The sequence below is a fragment of the Tiliqua scincoides genome, chromosome 3 (genome assembly GCF_035046505.1).
Source record: "Tiliqua scincoides isolate rTilSci1 chromosome 3, rTilSci1.hap2, whole genome shotgun sequence".
NCBI lineage: Eukaryota > Metazoa > Chordata > Lepidosauria > Squamata > Scincidae > Tiliqua > Tiliqua scincoides.
Genome location: NC_089823.1, coordinates 105,865,599 through 105,885,268, shown reverse-complemented (window position 1 = coordinate 105,885,268; position 19,670 = coordinate 105,865,599).

Below are 19,670 nucleotides of genomic sequence, written 5' to 3'. Positions count from 1 at the left end.
AGACACTTAAAATGGCTACTGGCACTCAAGCACCTGGTTGATGTGCACAGAAGAGAATAGGTGGTAACAGAGAACCGGTGGTCCCAGTGCATGGTCTGTAGGTTCATAATGCAACCTCTTTGTTCAGGTTAAAAGAGTCTTTTCAGTTCTTGAACAGAACCCCAAATATACCTCTTTGAGTTCCATGATTGAAGCTGTCGGGGTTCAGGCCCACACCCAACTTACCTGGCAACCAGCCAGGGGGGAGCGACCAGTCCTCCGCAGGTCTCCCTTCTCCCTGAGGCGGGCAGTGCGTGGCATGGATGGCAAGGCTGCAGCCTCCTTGTCCCAGCCAAGGGTTTCACTCCATTGCAACAGGCTGACACAGAAGGCGTGCACACTGGGTGGCCAGGGAGAGCCACCCCCGGGCCCGGGCCAGCTGGCTGTAGGACTGCCGCAGCCACTGCGGCTCAGCCCACTGGGAGCTGTTAGTACACACACACACAACCAAGCACACACAACCAAGCAGATAGACCTGGGCTCCTGCCTGGACTTGTAGCCCTGATTTACCTGCTAGGTAGACCAGGGCTCCCAACTGAACCTATGGCCTCCATGGCCAAGATTTGCTGTGAGGGTAGACCTGGGCTCCCGGTCTGATTGCTGTGTTGGATGCCCTGCCCAGTGGGCACTCCTTTTTCTCCCAAATTTGCTCCCCATTCCAGCAGGTGCCCATAAATTTACATACAAGTTATGTTTGATGTTTGGGTCCATAGAGTTGGACATACCATTTATCATCATTATAATTTGAAGTTTGTAATGCTGAGAATGGCATATTTGCATAGGATATTTCTCAGGGACTATAATCAGTGCATCCAATCCTACAAGTCAGTCAAAAAACACCACCTTTTTTCTGGGATTCCACTCCCTATATTTGTAGTTTTGCATTTGACATCAAAACAGATCTCTCATCTGTGAATATGCCCAGAAAATGACCCTGCCCTCATGTCATATTTAAATTAGACTCAAAACAAAGGTGCAGCTAAAGTTACAAACACTTCCAAACAGGATCATTTAGCTAGATTTCTGCTTCTTCAACAAGCCCATACCACACTTAATGTGGAAAGTCTGCTTTGGAACCTTAATGTAGAAAGCCACAGGTCTCCTATGCCTTTAACAGGAACATTCTACAACAGCAGCTGTTCTTTTTGCACCAAGGACCAGCTAATCTAATTAAGGGCCCAATCCTATCCAACTTTACAGCACCAGTGATGCTGTAATGCAGCCCCAAGGTAAAGGAACACATGTTCCCATACCTTGAGGAGGCCTCAGTGACTGCCCCTCCACTGCAGGATGCAGTGCATGTCCCATTGGTACAATTGCACCAGTGCTGGAAAATTGGATAGGATTGGGCCCCCAGTTCAAGGTAGGAAAGGCTGGGATTCTCTCATCATGTAAAAGGAGCACTTCAAGAGCTGCCCTCCTTTCTCCTCCCCCCCTTTGCAGGTAAATGTGGATAGCATTGCAGCATAAGAGAACCCAATCCTTGGCATGTCTACCCTCCCTTGAGGTGCATCTGTGATCTTTTTGAACCAGGCATGAACCAGTTGAATGAGTCTGCAAAGAGCTTCCTGAATCACCATCTTAGGCTTCTGTACAGTGAACCCTTGGGTCACAATCCAGCCCTTGTCTTGGGCCGGCACAATTCCCTTGTGCCGGCCCAGGAGGGTTGCAAACGTGCCATAACGCGCTGGCCTGCAGAGGTTGGACCAAACCTCCACACCGACGGAGGCACTTAGGCTTGCGTCGGCCCAAGTGGGCTGACACAAGCCTCTGAGGTAGCGGGGAGGGGGCGGGAGGGAGGTGTTCCGGGTAAGGGGGAGGGTGGGTGGGGAGCAGAGGCAAGGCTGGGATCCAGATCCCAACCCCTGTTCCTGATGAGAATGGAGCAACTTCAAGCCTGAAGAGGTGGCGCAAGTCCGAGGAGACCCATAGGGGAAAGGGCACCTTTCCCAGAGGTAAGGGAAAAAGTTTCCCCTTACCTCTGGCTGAGCCACTTTTGGCCCCTATCCTGCGCTGGATACAGCACAAGTCTCCTGGCTTGCCTGTTCCAGCGCAGGGTAGGATTGGGCCCCCAATTTAACAGAGTAAAAGGGGAAAAGGGGTGTCTGTTAATGCCAAAAGTCTGTTAAATTCAAATGCATTGAAACTGATGGAGAGGCGCATGCACAAAATATGAATGACTAGTTTTTAATGAAGCAGAAAACATCCACTTCCTAAGTCTGTTAAATCGAGGTCCATTAAATTGAGGATTCACTGTATATTGAAGATGGTATTTCAGCCATGCCCTTTATCAGCAATATTTTAGTCTCTGTTTTCCCTTTTCTTTGTTCAGTATCAACCCTGAAGAGGATTTCTGTGAAACTAAAAATGAGTTCACTACTTTGTGATTTTCAGTTGGTCCTAAAACGGGGATTATGATATAGTTTTGATATTTACTAAGTTTTTCATATTGGATGTCTGCAATCCTATGCACATTTATGTCTGAATAAACCCCACTGAAAACAGTGGGACTTACTTCTTAGTAAATGCAAAGGTTTGTGCAGTTAATCTACTATCATGGGTGCATCCTTATTTTTAATAAGCTAGTTGTGATAATTTTATGCCAAGTCAAATTGTCCATAGTCATATTTTATGTTCCTAAAGTAACAGAATGACTTTCAATCTGGAAAATAAAATAAATTTTTTTCAATTTTTCCAAATATTTCTGTTTTTCCCCCCCAAAAAATACCAGAAAAAAGGGTTGTTTTTTTTAGCTTCAAAATTTTCAGAAATTTTACATTTCTACATGTGCTTATTGTGGGAGGTACGTCGCAATGAAGTGTTGTGTCATTTTTCGACGGCGTGATTGGCTTGTTTTCTTGATACAGCAGCTAATAATTTAAACCAGTGTTTCTCAAACTGTGGATCAGATGGATCGCGAGCCAATTTCAGGTGGGTCCCCATTCATTTCAAAATTTTATTTTTAATATATTAGACATGATGCTACCATTGTATGTGACTGCATTTGGGGAAATATTACTGACCTGTACTTTGAACAACCTCTCTGTATATTCTTTTAACAATGATAGTAAATGGGACTTACTCCTGGGTAAGTGTGGGTAGGATTACAGCCTAGGATTGTTAAAAATTTTCCTGCTTGATGATGTCACTTCTGGTTATGACATCACTTCTGGTGGGTCCTGACAGATTCTCATTCTAAACAGTGGATCCCAGTGCTAAATGTGTAAGAACCACTGATTTAAACAGTCAAGGATGATTTTTTAAAAAAATTTAAAACATTAATTATCATTACATTTTCTGCAGTGTTTACATTGCACATTTTGCCATAAAAAAGACTTTGCTTTGAAGCTCCATTAGACAAATGCAAACCACTTATACAAAATTTCCTCACTGTAGTCTGAATACTTTAAAGAATATTAGCTCATATGGGTATGAATGCATGATCATGACTAGAATTATTTCAACAAGAGCAAACATTTCTGAAAAAGAAGTGACTATTAAACAATTGAATCATTCAATTTCACTCTTCTGTTAAGCAAATGAACTCTTTCCCCACCCCACCCCCATAAAAATGTGGATAATGGAAAGCTTGTTCTCATATTCACCACTCTAGGAATTCACTTTTAACATTAAGGTATGTGATGAATACATATGTCCTCTGTCAGTGACTGGTACTGGATTTATCCATTCATGTTTGTACATGCATACCTCTGAGCCCCAACCTCCCACCTCAAGAAAAACAGGGGAGTCACCAGGACCTGTTGTACACACAGACAAGTTGTCTGTTAAACAAATGACGGTGTAGTTAAAGACTTGCTTTTACTCAAGTACAACAACTGCAGAAGGCTATGGTTTGGAATGCAGCCAGGATGTGTATGTAAAGGGTTCAGCTCTTACCTCTGCACCATTTTCCTGTTGAAGATTAATAAATGGCACTTTAAATGTTCAATAGCTGTAACCTTCAGTTGAAAAATGGTGTGGAAGGGTAATGCTTTGCAAGGCCTTGGTCTTCAACCTTATACAGACCCAAATCTCACCTCTAATCACAATGTGCTATGTGGACACAGGTTACATTATTGTGGGCCCTCCTTACCCATAGGTTTGGCATTTGAAGATTTGAGCATCCGTGGATGCCGAACCCACACTGCAGAGGACCTCGGGTTGCGAATAGAAACAACTTCCAGTTTGCACAGGTGGCTTCCGGTCATATCCGTGAGGTCAGTACCTCCTGGAAGTGACCACAGTCGCCAGACTTACCTACATTTTGGGGGGCTTTGTCCCCTTTTCCGGTTATGACATCTGACCACCCTGCCTCTGGAGGACTGGGCATAGCATCCAGGTGAGTAATTGTGGTGCAGGAGCAGCCTCCCCCCAGATCCAGTATCCATGGATTTTTGTATGGGGGGGGCACCTTAAAAAGTTCCCTTTACCAGCTGCTCAAACCTCAGGGGCTATAATGGTGATTAGGCTTCAGTGCTCCCCCAAGCAGCAGGTTGTTTAACTCTTGATGCACATGGCCTAATCTACCTTGTCAGTTTCGCGACCCACCCAAAATTGGGTTGTGACCCACTGGTGGGCCACAAACCCAGTTTGGGAACTGTTGAGCTATACAATGAAAAGGACCACTGGAAAATTAGAGCACAGATCTTTTTGCCCACAAGAACAAAAATCACAACCATCTAAGTTTCACAGATCACAAAATCTCATTGCAATGAACTAAGGGAAATGAGTGAAAATAGCATAGGACTATCCTGTGAAGGACGCACTTGAAAGAAAGATCAAAACTGATCCGCAGACATTTTAGGAGGCACCTCATAGAACTCTCTCCTATACCACAAACCCAAAGGCACATAAGCAAAGTAGGCTGATGGAAAAGGGGACATCAGAAGAGATCCGTTGAACCCAGTAAGAAATGAGGTTGCCTACAAACTTCACAAGCCTCTTTCAGTTGTGGAAGATGCACATTTAGTGCAGGGTGACAAGATGTCCTCTTTTCCCAGGACATGTCCTCTTTTTTAGCCTTGTGTCCTGGAAAATAACTTAAGGCCACAATCCTAACCAACTTTCCAGCACTGACATAAGGGCAATGCAACTCCGAGGTAAGTGCTGGAAAGCACTGACACAAGGGGTTAGGATTGCGCCCATAGTGTTTAACCACATGAAATCAATATACAAGTGTTTTTAGTTTTTATTTTGTCATGTCCTACCTTTTTTCTTGGATGGCCTATTTTGGGGTGCCTTGTCCTCTTTTCTGGTTATGACATCTGGTCACCCTGCCTTAGTGAGCTTGCATGGGGACTGTCTGTTTAGGAATTCTGTTGATGCAACGGAGAGCCTGTTCAGGTTACAAACATTTTCTGCATGCATATATCAAACAAATGAAAAGGGCTACTGTATTGTCAAAAATGTCTCCCTTCACACCAGGTTTTAAAAGCACCTAATAATAATGTAAGAGTAATGGGTGGGTGGGTATACATGTTTTAAGAATGAAAACAGTCCTGGAATACACACATGGCTCCATGGACATATAGAAACAGAGTCATTTGAATTGCAGTCCATGGGTATAGTCTATCAAAATGTAATTGCAGTTAGTCCAACTGAAATCAGAGTGACCCGAATCAATCACAACTATATTGCAACCAAGTTGCATTCAGACACTAACAGTGTGTCTGAAGGTTATTTCACTGAGCAAAGTGGGTTTTGCTTCTAAGGACCAGGTTGCAAGTCCCATTATGTTGCTTTCATCCTTTGTTGAAATCAATCACAAATCAATCACAACTATATTGCAACCAAGTTGCATTCAGACACTAACAGTGTGTCTGAAGGTTATTTCACTGAGCAAAGTGGGTTTTGCTTCTAAGGACCAGGTTGCAAGTCCCATTATGTTGCTTTCATCCTTTGTTGTGATACCTTTTGCTGCAATGTGAACCATTTGTTTAATCTGGGCTGTACTCCTGCCAACACTAGCTGCCCTGTCAGATCTGAGCCCTGTCCTCATCTTCATGTTCACTTAATGTGAAGAGCAGAGATCTGGATCATGCTTGGGAGAGGGTGGAGCTGGACTGTGCTTGCTGAATGTTCTCCTGACCTCTACCTCTTCAGCAGATTAAAAAAAAAAGAGTTCCACATGCCTAGTCATTGTGACTGGGGCCCAGGGTTCGGTTGGCAACCTTCAGTCTCGAAAAACTATGGTATAAGCCTACAGCACCCAGTATTCCCAGGCAGTCTCCCATCCAAGTACTAACCAGGCCTGACCCTGCTTAGCTTCCAAGATCAGACGAGATCCAGGCCCGGGGTTCTCCTTCTCATGAAAGTGCCTGTGCAAAGGCTCTTTCACATCATTCACATCTTCCACTGGATGGTGCTGTTCAGAGAGCAGGGGCCACAGAAACAATTCTGAACCCCTCTTCCCAAAGAACATGATTGCAGTATGGAAATAGGGCAAGTGGTTCATGTTAGAAGATATTCCAGGCTTCGAAAAGCAGAAATCCTTTCAAGGATCACGTCAGAAAAAAAGGATCTCAACCTACTCATAACATTTTCTGCCACTTTCACTGTGGTTTTTTCAGGCTTCCAATATAGATTTGAAAAGTAATAATGAAAAAGAGACATACCTCCTAACCCGCACATTTCACAGACTGCAGAAGAAAAGGGTCAGTTTTGCATAATCAGAACAATGATTTCTTTCTCGATTGAGACTTGCAGTTAATAAAATGTGCCAGTAGCAAGCTTCAAGTGCTTCAAGATTTCATTGTGAGCACTTTGAATGGCTATAATAGTGGCAGATGCGATTGCTCCAGTCCTGCAATGTCATTTATAACCACATGCAATCAATGATGACAACAGCATGTTTCCTACTGGTGTGTAATGAAAAAGGAGTGCAGATAAATTAGATGTAAATTGCCTAATATTAGTGCCATTGTCCCCGATGCTCACCTCAGTTTCTGACTTCAGCACTGTTCAAAATCTAATGAGAAAAGAAGAAGGAAAAGTAAAGCAACCTTTTTTTAATGCAGGAGGCAGGCATGGAGCACAACCAATCATCTAGCAAGTATTAAGTCCCCATCCATGAAATTCTTTTGACTATCTTCATAGACCTGCAAAACTTTTTTTCCCTATATTCTCTGTGAAGCACAAGATCCAAGAAGAGTGACGAGGAAGAACTGGGCAAACCAGTGGTTCTCAAACCTTTCGCACCAGGACCAACTTTTTAGAATGAGAATCTATCAGGGCCCACTGAAAGTGATGTCATGATTGGAAGTGACATAATCAAGAAGGAAAATTTTTAACCAATCCCATCCACACGTACCCAGGAGTAAGTCCCATTTACTATCATTGTTAAAAGCATATACTGTGTAGTCTGTTAAAATTACAGGTCTGTAACATTTCCCCTAATGCAGTCACATGCCATGGGAGCATCAAGTTTAAGATAATAAAAATAAAATATTGAAATGAATGGGGACCCACCTGAAATTGGCTCGCAACCCACCTAGTGGGTCCCAACCCACAGTTTGAGAAACAGTGGGGCAAACCTTTTTCAATAGTATAAAAATAAATAAATAAACCGATGCCTGCTCAACACCAATAATATGATGACAAAATCAGGATCAAATAACACTTCAGGATTCCAGGTTGCACAAGAAGTAAGTTCCTGCCTCCCTACCAGCAGATTCAGGACCCATAGTTTTAACTAACCACAGGGTCTGGGTAGAAAACCAGAAGTTACTATTTTCAGCCTTCCTGAGGCCTTAGAAGGCCTTTCCTGCTCTCAGAATGCCCTCCAGATATGACCAGAGCACAGCTTCAATGCTCGGAGTATTTAGCAATGCCCTGACCTGCAGATCTGATAAATCAGCATCTGTTTCAGCATCTGTGGGGGTTTCAGGAACCTCTGTGGATGCTGTGGCTCGAATGTAAAGGGTGCATGATCAACACTGCACATAACACGTTAAGACCATACAAGCGCATGTGATAAATTTGATCTGTTCTTCAGTTTGTGCAGTGCCTCACCCACATTCTTCAGCTTCAATTCTGAGGTCAAGTGTTTTGGTGGGTAGATGCTTCCCCCCATTAGATCACTTCTCTGATACGTGAGAACAAGGGTGGGCAACAAAAATGAACCACTGGATATTTTTTAAAGCACTATAGAAATATCAAAAAGAGAGATGTATTATGGCCCAATTCTATGCAGAGACTGCACTGACTGCACACTAATGCTGACACGACAGCTGCTGTATCCTTAGCCCCTTCAGGCATGCCATGCTGGCCAAGACCCCCTAGTAACACGGTGCAGGCCTTCCCAGTGAAGCTGATAGCATGCATTGAAAACCTGACAGTCTGTCATCCATGGAGCAGTGTCTTGACATTGGTGCATCCTTGATGTGACCTCAATGCATCATTAGTGCAATGTCCAAGGAACTAATCTCTATACCCACCCAGCCCCAACACCAGTGTCCAGATAAATAAATCAAACAGGAAGAGCAGGATCAGGCACAGGGTCAATAAGCAGCCATTGCTGAGGGGAGTGCCACTGGGCTGCCACTAGGAATGGGATTTTGCCAAGACACTCACCTTTGGCATGGGTATTTCTGGCCAGTCATGCAAAAGGACAGGGGGAGGCAGGTCCAGAACACAATCTGGCCACTCCACAAAACTCTCACCACACAGCCACAGTAGGAGATAGACCAAGAGCATCTTGACCAGCATTTTGCATCTTCACAAACAGGCACATCTTGCTGAAAGGCTGCTAACACATGGGTCTATCAAGAGAGCACTGCATGGGCTAATCATTGGGCTGGATGTGACACAGGGTGCCTTCTGCAGTAGCCCATTCAATGATCCACAACCACACATGCCCTAGGCTTCATCACTGGCACCATCCAGTGTGGCTGTCAGCATATTGCCCTCCCCATCCAACTGTCTGCCATAAACCATGGCATCAGAGAACAGGAGGCTTATGACTATAGGGAAGCATCCCATACCCTGGAGCCCAAGGAGTTAGGATGCTACAGACCCTGAAAGCAGAGAGGCACTCCTCCACAGAGTCCAACCCCAAAGCAACATAGGGATACCTTGATGTGTTCACACCATGTTTAATAGAGGATGGGAGAATCCCATAAACATCTCTTTCTCCAGAAAAAGATAGTTTAATGTCAGATGATCTAGGCAAAGGGCATGGGCAAATATCTGGGGAATGGGGACAAGTGGACAAACCAGTATACCTGTCTATTCTATGAGAGGTGGCCTAGAAAATATGCCTTTTTGAAGGGTAAAATGTCTCTCCAGCTTTAAACCAGAAATCTTTGTCTCAGGTAGTTAACGGTTTAGGAAACACCAGTGTAAGTGTACAGACTGGGAAAGCTGGCTGTATGCAGTAAGTTCAGTATGCCACTATGACATATATCTACCCTGAACTCTCAAACCTTTTTGAACACGTCCATTCATATTATTGTTCTTGGTACACAAATCCTGGCTAATGTGAGCATTGTGTGATTTTCATGCAGTAAAAGGATTAGCTATATGACTCTTTCATTAAAGAAACCTATTATAAAAAGCGGAATTCATTAACTTAGTTGCTGAGTGTGCAGGAAGGCACCGAAGGTGTATACAGTGTTGGAAAAATGATTCTTTCATCTCTCTACAGCTGTTTGTGGATTTAATAGAGATTCTGGTTGCGGCACTTTTGTGACAGCTAAAGCCACATAAATCCCATTTGTTCAGTGCAAGACATTTTAATAGCATTCTTGCCATTGTTTTTGAGCATCTCATTTATAAAAGTTAAAATAAAACTTCCGGCGCTTTGCACTTGTCAATGAGAAAGATTGCTTAAAAAAAAAAGAAATGCAGTGGAATCAAAAATGTGGCCAAAAACAGCATTTCATTCACTGGAAATACGAAATTAAGACGAAAGTAGACGTCCCAATGGATTAATTTACAAATGAACAGATGATACCAAACACTGCAGTTTCAATTTCAAAACAATCATCTTCCATACCCAGCTGATATTCTGCGCTATAGACACTCCAAGGTGAGGAAAAGAGAAACTAGTAAGGAAACACACCAAGAGAACGGAAAACCTATTGAAATGATTGAAGCTTCCATGGTGGATTTTTATTGGAAATAGTCCAAAGACCAACACTGGTAAATTTAGATTAAAGAGAGCACATTGTTCTGGACTCAGCAGTTTTTGCATAATAATCTGGGATGTACGTACTGCCAAAGCCATCAATCATGCCGCTTTTATGCTGCTCCCTCAATCTGTTCAGTTCCTGCTCCTTATGTTGTTTGCTTTGAAAAACAATAGACAGGGAGTTACAACTGGTCTTCTCCAAACAAAGTTCAGACTCTCTTTTCATGTGGCACCTACCCTTTCTCCTTTTTAAGACAGCATGCTACAATTACCTGCTTGGATAAACATCTCAATTAAGTAAGTGCTCAAACCCGTGTATGACACATACACAGGAGCTCTAGAAATCCAACATGACTTCTGTCATGCCATGCATGTCAAAATTCTAACTGTGGAGTACAAAAAGAAGTGACATATGAGACTGTAAAGATTTAATTTACCATTAACTCAAAACAGAACCAAGTAGAGACAAAGTAAGGCCTGAAAGAGATGTGAGCAATCTCATTTTTTTTTAACTGGAATACAAAGAGAGGGGCTATGGATCCAATCGAGCAAAGTCAGGGGGAGGGATATTAATCCTGCTCTCTCTCTCTCTCACACACACACGCACACACACACACACACACACACACACACACACAAAACCTATTCCTACACATTGAAAAAAAGCAAAATCCCCTATATCTTTTCCCTCATGGAGAGAAAAACAGCTGGAGGTGATGTTGAATAGAAATACGTGGGGAAAGTGTAAAGCATGGGGCTTGATGCATGGTGAAATAAAGCCTGAATGAATTTCCAAGGGGGAAGTTTGATGCTTACCTTAAAAAAAAATGTGTTCTACTCAGCCAGCAGTTTAGAAGACCTCCAGGACATTTTAAATGTTTTTTTTGAAGCAACTTGCAACCATTATTTCTTGCTCCTCTTTCAAAAGGACTCTGGCTTCACTGCATTGTTTTTGTACTACCCTTAGAAGTGCTTGAATTAAAAGGAAGGTAAAGAACCATCCAAAACTGAAAACACACTAACTTTAGGGCAGTGGTTCCCAAACTGTGAACCGTGGCTTCCCAGGGAGCCGTGGAAACCAGCCAGAGTCACTGAATCCTTGTGAAACGCCCACCATCTTATTCAATGTATTGAACTGTAGCCCTAATGGGGAGCCAGACAATGGCCCAGTAGGTCAAAAGAGCCACTTGTCAAAAACATATATTCATATAAAACATCTATACCAGTTGTTTTCAAACTGGTGCGTCATGACCCACCAGCCTGAGAACCCCTGCCCTTTTACCTTTAAGAGGTGTGGGCAGCAGGAAAGTAGCAACACAATCCCAAGGATAGGGCCGCTGCTGTTTTTCATCTCGCTGCCAGGGTCTTGGGGTGCAGAGATCCCCACAGAGCCCTCTGCAGGGCTTCCTGTGGCTTGAAGAATGTTTTAAGAAAAGAAAAAAACTATCACAACCCACTTCCTGGCTGCGATCACTAAACTGGAAATGGGTTGTGATCATTTCTTTTAACATTCTACAAGCAGTGGGGAGCCCTGCAGAGAGCTCCACAGGGCTCCCCACACCCCCCACACCCCGGCAGCAAGTAAGTAATGTAACAAACAGCCCCCCTTCCTCTGCAGCAGAGCGATCTGGGGATTGCATCTCTGCTTTCCACCCCACCCCCACAAAGACTTATCCTGCTTCTCAAGCTCCTGGAGAGTTTGAGAACCAGTGATCTACACAAAAGCTGCTCACCTCATTCACCAGCCCATTCACAGCCCAATCTGTAGCCCGAAGCAGCTCCTAAACTGGTATACAGACACTACAGGTGTCCAGGCCCCCATACAGGCTAAACATCTTTGCATGACTTGTGGAATGCCAACACAGGTGTTTTGCCTGTTCTTGGTTAAATGTGATGTATTAGTGTACAGTCAGGTTTGCTTGTACAAGCAGGTACCTACAATATAGGTTTTGTTGTGGGATTCATTTGTAGGAATTATGATTTCCTTCTGATAAAAAAAATCATAATTCAGATAACATCCCTTTGGGGGTTATGTATACCATATGTGTATTCTGTATGTGTGATGCTCAACAAAAAGCATACAGAGATGTGATTGTAGAGTCTTCTGCTAACAGCAAATGCCACCATCAACTCAGTGATATGGTATCTTTTGGTATATTGTCGAAAATGCACCTTTTGGGCATGCCATGGGCAAGGATGGTCAAACAAGCAAAAATTTAAATAAGATAGTCTTAATAACCAGCATGGAATTAAGGCTTGTTTTACAAAAGACTGCTAGAAGGAATATTATTCTTTAAATTATATCAGGAATGTTTTGTGTTTTGTGCACTTTCCATTTATGGAAATTACCCGGCAGCTGAGCACACATACCCTCAACTTGCATAAAGGACCCTAATAACATTGAAGAGAATGGAGCTGAAGTGTCCAAATGACCAGAAAGAAATGGAATGTGCCTTTGATAAGCAACTACCTACAACTCAAGGGTTGGAATGTTTTATGCGTATATTGAAAGCTAACCATTATGGTGACATGACTGCTGTATTCTTGAGTGCACACAAGTCAAGGTATTAAGTTGCAATTCTATAGCAACCATAATTCAGTGCTCTTGCCTTTAGAAAGTCATTTTGGCTTCCATTGTATCTGAAACAGAACTATGAACATTACTTACAGAAGGAGGTTAACAGTACACTGCAGGTTGCATTGTAACACCCATTTTTGCTTGTTTGTCATCTTTTTAAAAATTTTGTTACATGTCTTTATTGTACTGTTTCTTTTGACCTTATGTCACTTAAGCTGAGGACTGAGTTGCCTTCATCTTTTCGGTGATGGCACAACAACTGGTAAAGCTGGGGATCAGTAAGAAGCAATGATTTCTTTCTAGACTACAGGCATTTCCTGGAAGAGGATAATGACCATATCCACATCTCTGGGTACAGTCATTTGAATTAAATTGATATTTTCTACATTGCATACCACAATAACTATATTCACAGGCTAAAACAAAAATTTGCATGTTCAAGAGTAGCAAGCATTACTGCACAGCCTGCCTGAGACTGTATCGACACTGCCTGTGGGATGGTTGAGTTTCATTTTGGAAATATAATTCCTGGCCTGCCTGTTGAAAGGTTGCATGGAGAAAGCTAGGGTAAAATGCCTTCTAGCTCGACTTTTTAGCTTTCTGCAGGGAAGGAATTAAAAACAACAACATTCAAACACTTGCTTCAGTGTTCAAACACAAGTCTTTCACTTGCTTTCAGAAGGGTTGTTTACGCTTGCAGAAAAGTGGATGGTATAGTCCTGAGACACCATACCACTGAAGTGTCTGAGGCCTATGCCATATGAATTTTCTGCAAGTATATATAGCCCTTCAGAGCCTTGGGAGTACATGACTAGGTGTTTTCTGAATTTAAAAAAAAAAAAAAAATAGCGTGAAGGACTGCATAAAATGGAACAAAACCACGGTAGGAGATAGGGAGACCGGAAACAGACCTCCCCCCTCGACACACCCTGGGGCAAAGATCCATGATCCTGGCAGCCTCGCAGCAAGCCCCCCACCCATCCTCCACTTACCTGGAGCCTTGCATGAAGCCAAAGTTGACTTGGAAAGCCTTCTGAGGCTTCCCATGTGTGGAAGCCTTCTGAGGCTGCACGGATGTGGCGCTCAGAGCATTTACCCCCTTGTCCCCCCTCCAGGCCCGCCATTGAGGGGAGCATTAGTATTATATGGTTTTATTGTGTACTTCCTATCCCCATTATTATGAAGAAGAAGCAGCTTCAATTGAAGTGGTTTTTTTTTTTTTCAAATTAAAATCACATGGGGGCAAAATCAGGATCAGAACCATGGAAGGGGCAAAATTCTAAAGTTCCCCCTCACATGTTGCTGCAGTTTCCCCCCAATTTCACATCCCCCAGTTGGATTTTTTTTTAAATCAAAACCACCGAGTTGCCTTACAGGATCCCTGTGATGTGTAGTTTGGCTCTTTGAATTCATAAGGCGGAACATCTCAGATTTTCACATGTCATTTACTGTGGACATCTTTATATTCTGTGTAGAAACGGAAGAAACTTGGTAGTCACCTTCTGTTTGTGAGAGATTGTTAATGCTAAACAGCCTAAATAAGCAGCCATAACAATGAGAGAAGTTTCATGATGGATTCCAAAGACAATTTCTGTCTTTGGCTGAACAGAATTAATCAGCTTTGTTCAGCGACAGTTTTGTGACAGAAATAAATCGTATACAATGTACAGTCATAAGGTCACACATAATAAAGCAGTTGCATTAAGCACTCGAAGGAAAAATTTATTCAGCCTCAAAAACAGAATGATTACGAATTATGACCTTGCCTATTCAATTGAACATATGGGCCTATTTTAGAGATCTGCTGCATGGCTCTTATGAAAGGGTGGGGCCTGAATTGTAATGGTCCATTCTTGTTTTCTAAGGCAAGTAAAATCAATAGGAATGCTTAAAACAGATCTAAGTACAAGGGCTTTCAATACACTTACAGCCTCTGGGCCTGCCCCACATCCAGAGCAGGGTTGGGGTCCAACGTGGCTCAGCCTAGGACAAGGGGAATTGCTTCCCCTTACCCCATCTAAAACTGCAGTGTCCCAATGGGGTTATTTGGATCTGCTCCACCTCAAGAGGTGGCACAGATCCAAGCAGCCTGGAGCTGCCCCGGGTTGCCCAGGACCAGGGATAGGATCCAGCATAGGTGCTGGATCCTGGCCCCATTGCCTACTCACCCTCCCTGCCCCACCCTAAAATGCCTCCCTCGGCTGGCTCAGGCTTATTGTTATGCCAGCCCAGTGGGGCCTGGGCCAGCCTCTCACCTCTTAAGTAATCACAAATGTGCTTCATGGCACTTTTGTGACAGTAATCAGCCAGCGCAAGGGACTTGGGCCAGCCCAGGGCGCTTTCTGGATTCACTGTTGGCATCCTTCAGTCTCTGAAGACTATGGTATCGCGCTCTGAATGGTGGTCCTGGAACAGAGTGTCCTCTCCAGTGCGTGAAGCCTGGGTAAAGTAGGTATGGAGGATAGACTGTTTCCCATGCAGCAAATCCCCCCTCTTCACGTCACTGAAATGGTCCAATGGAAAGGCAGAGGCCAATACGGTTGGTTCCAGCGGCGTCACAGGAGTTGCCAGAACGTGACTGTGTTCAGCCATGAACTGCCTCAGGGACTCCGGCTCCGAATTTTGCCTCGAGGTTGACTCCTGAAGCCTTTTCCATAACTGGATGTAGCCACAAGGCAGTGGAGGTTTGGGACCAGAGTTTTCCTTCTCTCAGATGAGCTGCCTTCCCAGGCTGACGAGTCCCATCTACCCGGTGGCTGTTTAGTTGCCTCTTACAACAAGTACAGCCAAACTGAGGGCCTATTCTTATCCCCCAGCCCTCAGGGGAAGGATTTCTGGATTGCGCCCTCAGATACATATGACCCTAATAGCAATAAAAATCATAAGGAGAATTATGGAGATGTGGAATCCACCCTGAGAAATATTGTTAGTTTTTTATAAGAATGCTTTTTGAGAAAGCTTGAAATGCTCTCTCAGTTGTGTGTCTGTGTTACTGTATTTTTTATTTTTTATTTGTAAAACTGCCTTGGAAAATTCCTATTAAAACCCTGAAAAATACCAAGATGGAACTGAACTCAAAGTAAAAGCTCATATTATGGAAGTAACACTGAAATCCTATACACACTTTGAAAGAAGTAAGCTCTATTAAACAGAATTGAACTTTTTTGTTGTTGGGGGGGGGGGGGTGCTACCTACTGGACAGGGGTGTCCTTGAGTTGTGTGATCCCTGGCCACCACCTGAGGCCAGTGACAGGCTAAATTGCACTCTGGGCAAGGCTGGGTATGCAACAGCCAGTATATTGGAGGATAATAATCACACCAAGGAACTGGAGAATCTAACCCTGTCATGGGTGCAGCAGGACCTAGGGCATAAAAGAGAAGGAGAGAACACCCTAAGTCCAGGGAGGTAGAAAGATAGGAAAGGCCAAGCACCCAGCTCAGGTAATGAAGGACAGAAATTTCTCCCAGATGCAGTGATATTTATTTATTTATTTAAAGGATTTCTATACCACTTTTCTAAAAACCCAAAGCATATGTAGCACTGAGTCAGAGTAGCACTGAGCTTCCTTGGAACTTCTGTTGGGAATCTCTCCCATAGGACACTGGCTATAAGACACTGAGTTTAACGTTTCTTTTTTCTTGATCTGCTGCTTTTTTCCAGTTATGGTGGCAAGTAGGATTACCACAATCCTAAATTCTACATAAGTGCCTTAATCCAAGGGCTTTATGATTTTTGCAATGCACACCTAGAAGGCCTGCTTTATGCAGGGACAGCTTTTTCATGCATTCTTTTGTTCACTATGAATTGGTTCAATTCACTAAAGTGAATGGGGGAGTTCTTGGGAGCAGTGGAGCTCCATTTGCACTCCAAAATCTCCAAGTCTGCAAAGAATTTCCAAAGCAAGACAAACTATGTGGAAGCGAGTGCTGTTCATTTCATTGCAGTGGCCTTAGTATCACAGCCTTAGTGCCTGCTTTTGTGTGGGGAAAGGTTTCACGTAGAGCAGGAGGAGACAGAGCATTCCCCCTGACTGTAGAGCAACACAGATCTATGCCAAGGTACTCTAGAAAACAGAACATCACAATTCCACTTGATCTCTTATTTTAGATCTCCCAACCCTATAAAGAAACCCAAACCTTTCTTGGGTGCTTAGAAGCCAGGACAAGAACAAAAATGTAACTTTTCGTACAGTATCTTTTTGAAAAAGGGGAAAATAAAGTTCAAACTGTACTGGCAAGTTTAGGGACTTCCAGGGAAGAAGTGCAGTTACAAATATCTAACGTATCTGAAGAAGTGGGCCTCTGAAGTTTTGTAGCAACTTTGTTAACGGCTGCAGGCTGGAGTTTAGAACTTTCTCAACTGTACTGAAAATGGTTTCCAGGTTGGCTCTGATCAACATTTGTATGTATGTATTATAAATTGCACTGAAACACTCATCTTCAATAGATCGCATTTCTTAAACTGATGTGATAGAGAGGACAAAACAATTTGCCATGCTCTTATCCCACTTAAAAGTAATAGTCTTGGTAGTATAAATTGTTGGCTAAAGTTAGATACAGTGCAATCCTATATATGTCTACTCAGAAGTGGGCCCCATTGAATTCAATAGCACTTACCCATAAGTTTGCATAGGATCACTGCCTAAGGGCCCATTACTAGCCAACTCTCCAGTGCCAATGCAGCAGCAATGCAGCTCTGAGGAAGCAGCGGACCTAGCGCTGGGCAAATGCCCCAGGCGCTGAACCGCACAACTCTAGGACCATGCGGGAAGCCTCACTGAGGCTCCTGACATGGGTAGAACTGTACTTCTGGTTTTCCAGAAGTACAGTTTAAGACTTCGGGGAAGCCTTAGACCAGGGGTTGGCAAACTGCGGCTCTAGAGCCACATGTGGCTCCTCCAGGTGAAAGTGGCAAAGAGGGTGACAGGAGGCACCTGTGTTGGGAGTGCAGGCTGCTTCCCTCCACCCCCTGAGCTCACTGCCCTCCTCTCCCTTCACCCCCACCTGCCCCACATTGGTTTCCCTTTTCAATTTTGCCCGCTCTGCAGGCTTCAGCTCCCTGTTTTTCCCTTCTCCAACTCTCCAGCAGGCTCAGCCAATCAGCATCCAGCAGGCTCCTGGCTTTTTCTGTTGGAATGGCTCAGGGCCCTGACCACCAGCCAATCCTGAGCCGCCCTCCTCCTCAGCCATTGCAGCCCACCTTTCCCTGAGCAGGTCCCCACTCAGTGCAAGGAGAGGCTTTTCCTCCACAACTGAGGAGACATCCTGTGTGTCTACTCAGTAGTAAGCCCCATTACAGTGGATGAAGCTTGCTCCCAGGAAAGGGTACCTGGGATTGCAGCCGTGGAGCCTGCTCCTATGCATGTCTACTCAGTTGTAAGCCCCATTACAGAGGATGAAGCTTACTCCCAGGAAAGGGTGCCTGGGATGGCAGCCTTGAAGCCTGCTCAAGGCCAAGCACAAGGACAGGTGAGTGGGAGCCTGTGCAGGTCTGTTTGAGAGCAAGCCCCCATGTAGTCCCTGGGCTACTCCCAGGAAGGTATGGAGGGCTGTATCCTCAGCCTCCTCCTGTGCAGGTCTACTCACAAGTAAGCCCCACTGTAGTCAGTGGGGCTTCCTCCCAGGAAGGTGTAGAGGGCTGCAGCCTCAGCCCCCTCCTATGCAGTAGTCAGTGAGGCTTGTGAGTCTACTCACAAGTAGTCAGTGAGGCTTCCTCCCAGGAAAGTGTGGAGAGGAATGCAGCCTGAGAGCTCCAACCAACTTGTCTGCTCAGGTCCCATTGTAGCCAATGGGGCTTACTCCCAGGATAGTGGGGAGAGGGTTGCAGCCTGAGTGAGGGAGGGCAGGCTGAAGCTGGCCTGTGGCTGCCCCCCCACCTCCCCCAGCTCTGGCTTCTTCTTTTCCCTCTAGAGTCTGTGTCCTTTTTTCCTTCCAGCAGGGTGCCTCTGGAAGGTGGGGGGAGTTCTTTAGTATCCATGTAAGATAAGCAGATGTCATTACCACCATATGTATTGGAATCCTGGAAGATCTGATGAGGAGGTAGATGTGGTGTCAGCAGTGGCCCCTTTAAGGGTAAGGCCTGGGCATCCAGCAGAGTGTGCTGCACAGCTGCAGCCACTTGAAGGCAATAGGGCCCTCAGGGATATAAGGAGCACCTGAGGCAAGAAGGGGGGTGTGGGTTGGAGAAGGAGTGCAGGTTGGAGGGGAGACTGACTGGGCTTATTGACTTTGATACTCTGACTGATTTGACTGACTTACTTTGGAATCTGATCTTGGACTGTGACCTGGCTTATTGACTTTGGACTCTGCCTTGGATACTCTGACTGACTTTGTGACTAATGAACTGCTGGAGACACTGGAGTTTGGTGTGTGGCTGCTGTGCCCAAGACCTGCTGATGACCCAGGGTCTGCTGTAGTGGTGGGAGGCTGCTGGCAGGAGAGAGGACCTCTGCAGGTTGAACAGGTGAGCTACCCTGGAGGTGGGGTCCAGCAGGACTGCAGGGCAGAACCAGGGTCATTTGTTGGGGGAAAGAAGGGGAGCTAATTTGCTTAAAGTGGGCATAATTCTCCCGGCAGAGAATGGCCTTGGAATCAGGCAAAACACCATAGAGGACCAGGCGTCTGAAAACACAGGACAAGAATGTATGACAAAACTAGCTAAAAGCTACAAGAGGGGGCTACATTATAAAAATGGGACCTATAAGAGCATAAAGGTGAAAAAAACTATATATGCAGTATTATCTTCATTTTATATGTCAAAAGGGTTTTGTGGCTCCTGAGGGTTTTTTTCCGCCGGAAAATGGGTCCAAATGATTGCCGACTCCTGCCTTAGACGGCTTCCCCAGTCAGTCCTAACGGTGCATGAGCCTCCTTCACACTTGAAAGGTAAGGGGTGGCTTCGTGTGTGGGGGGCAGCATTTCACA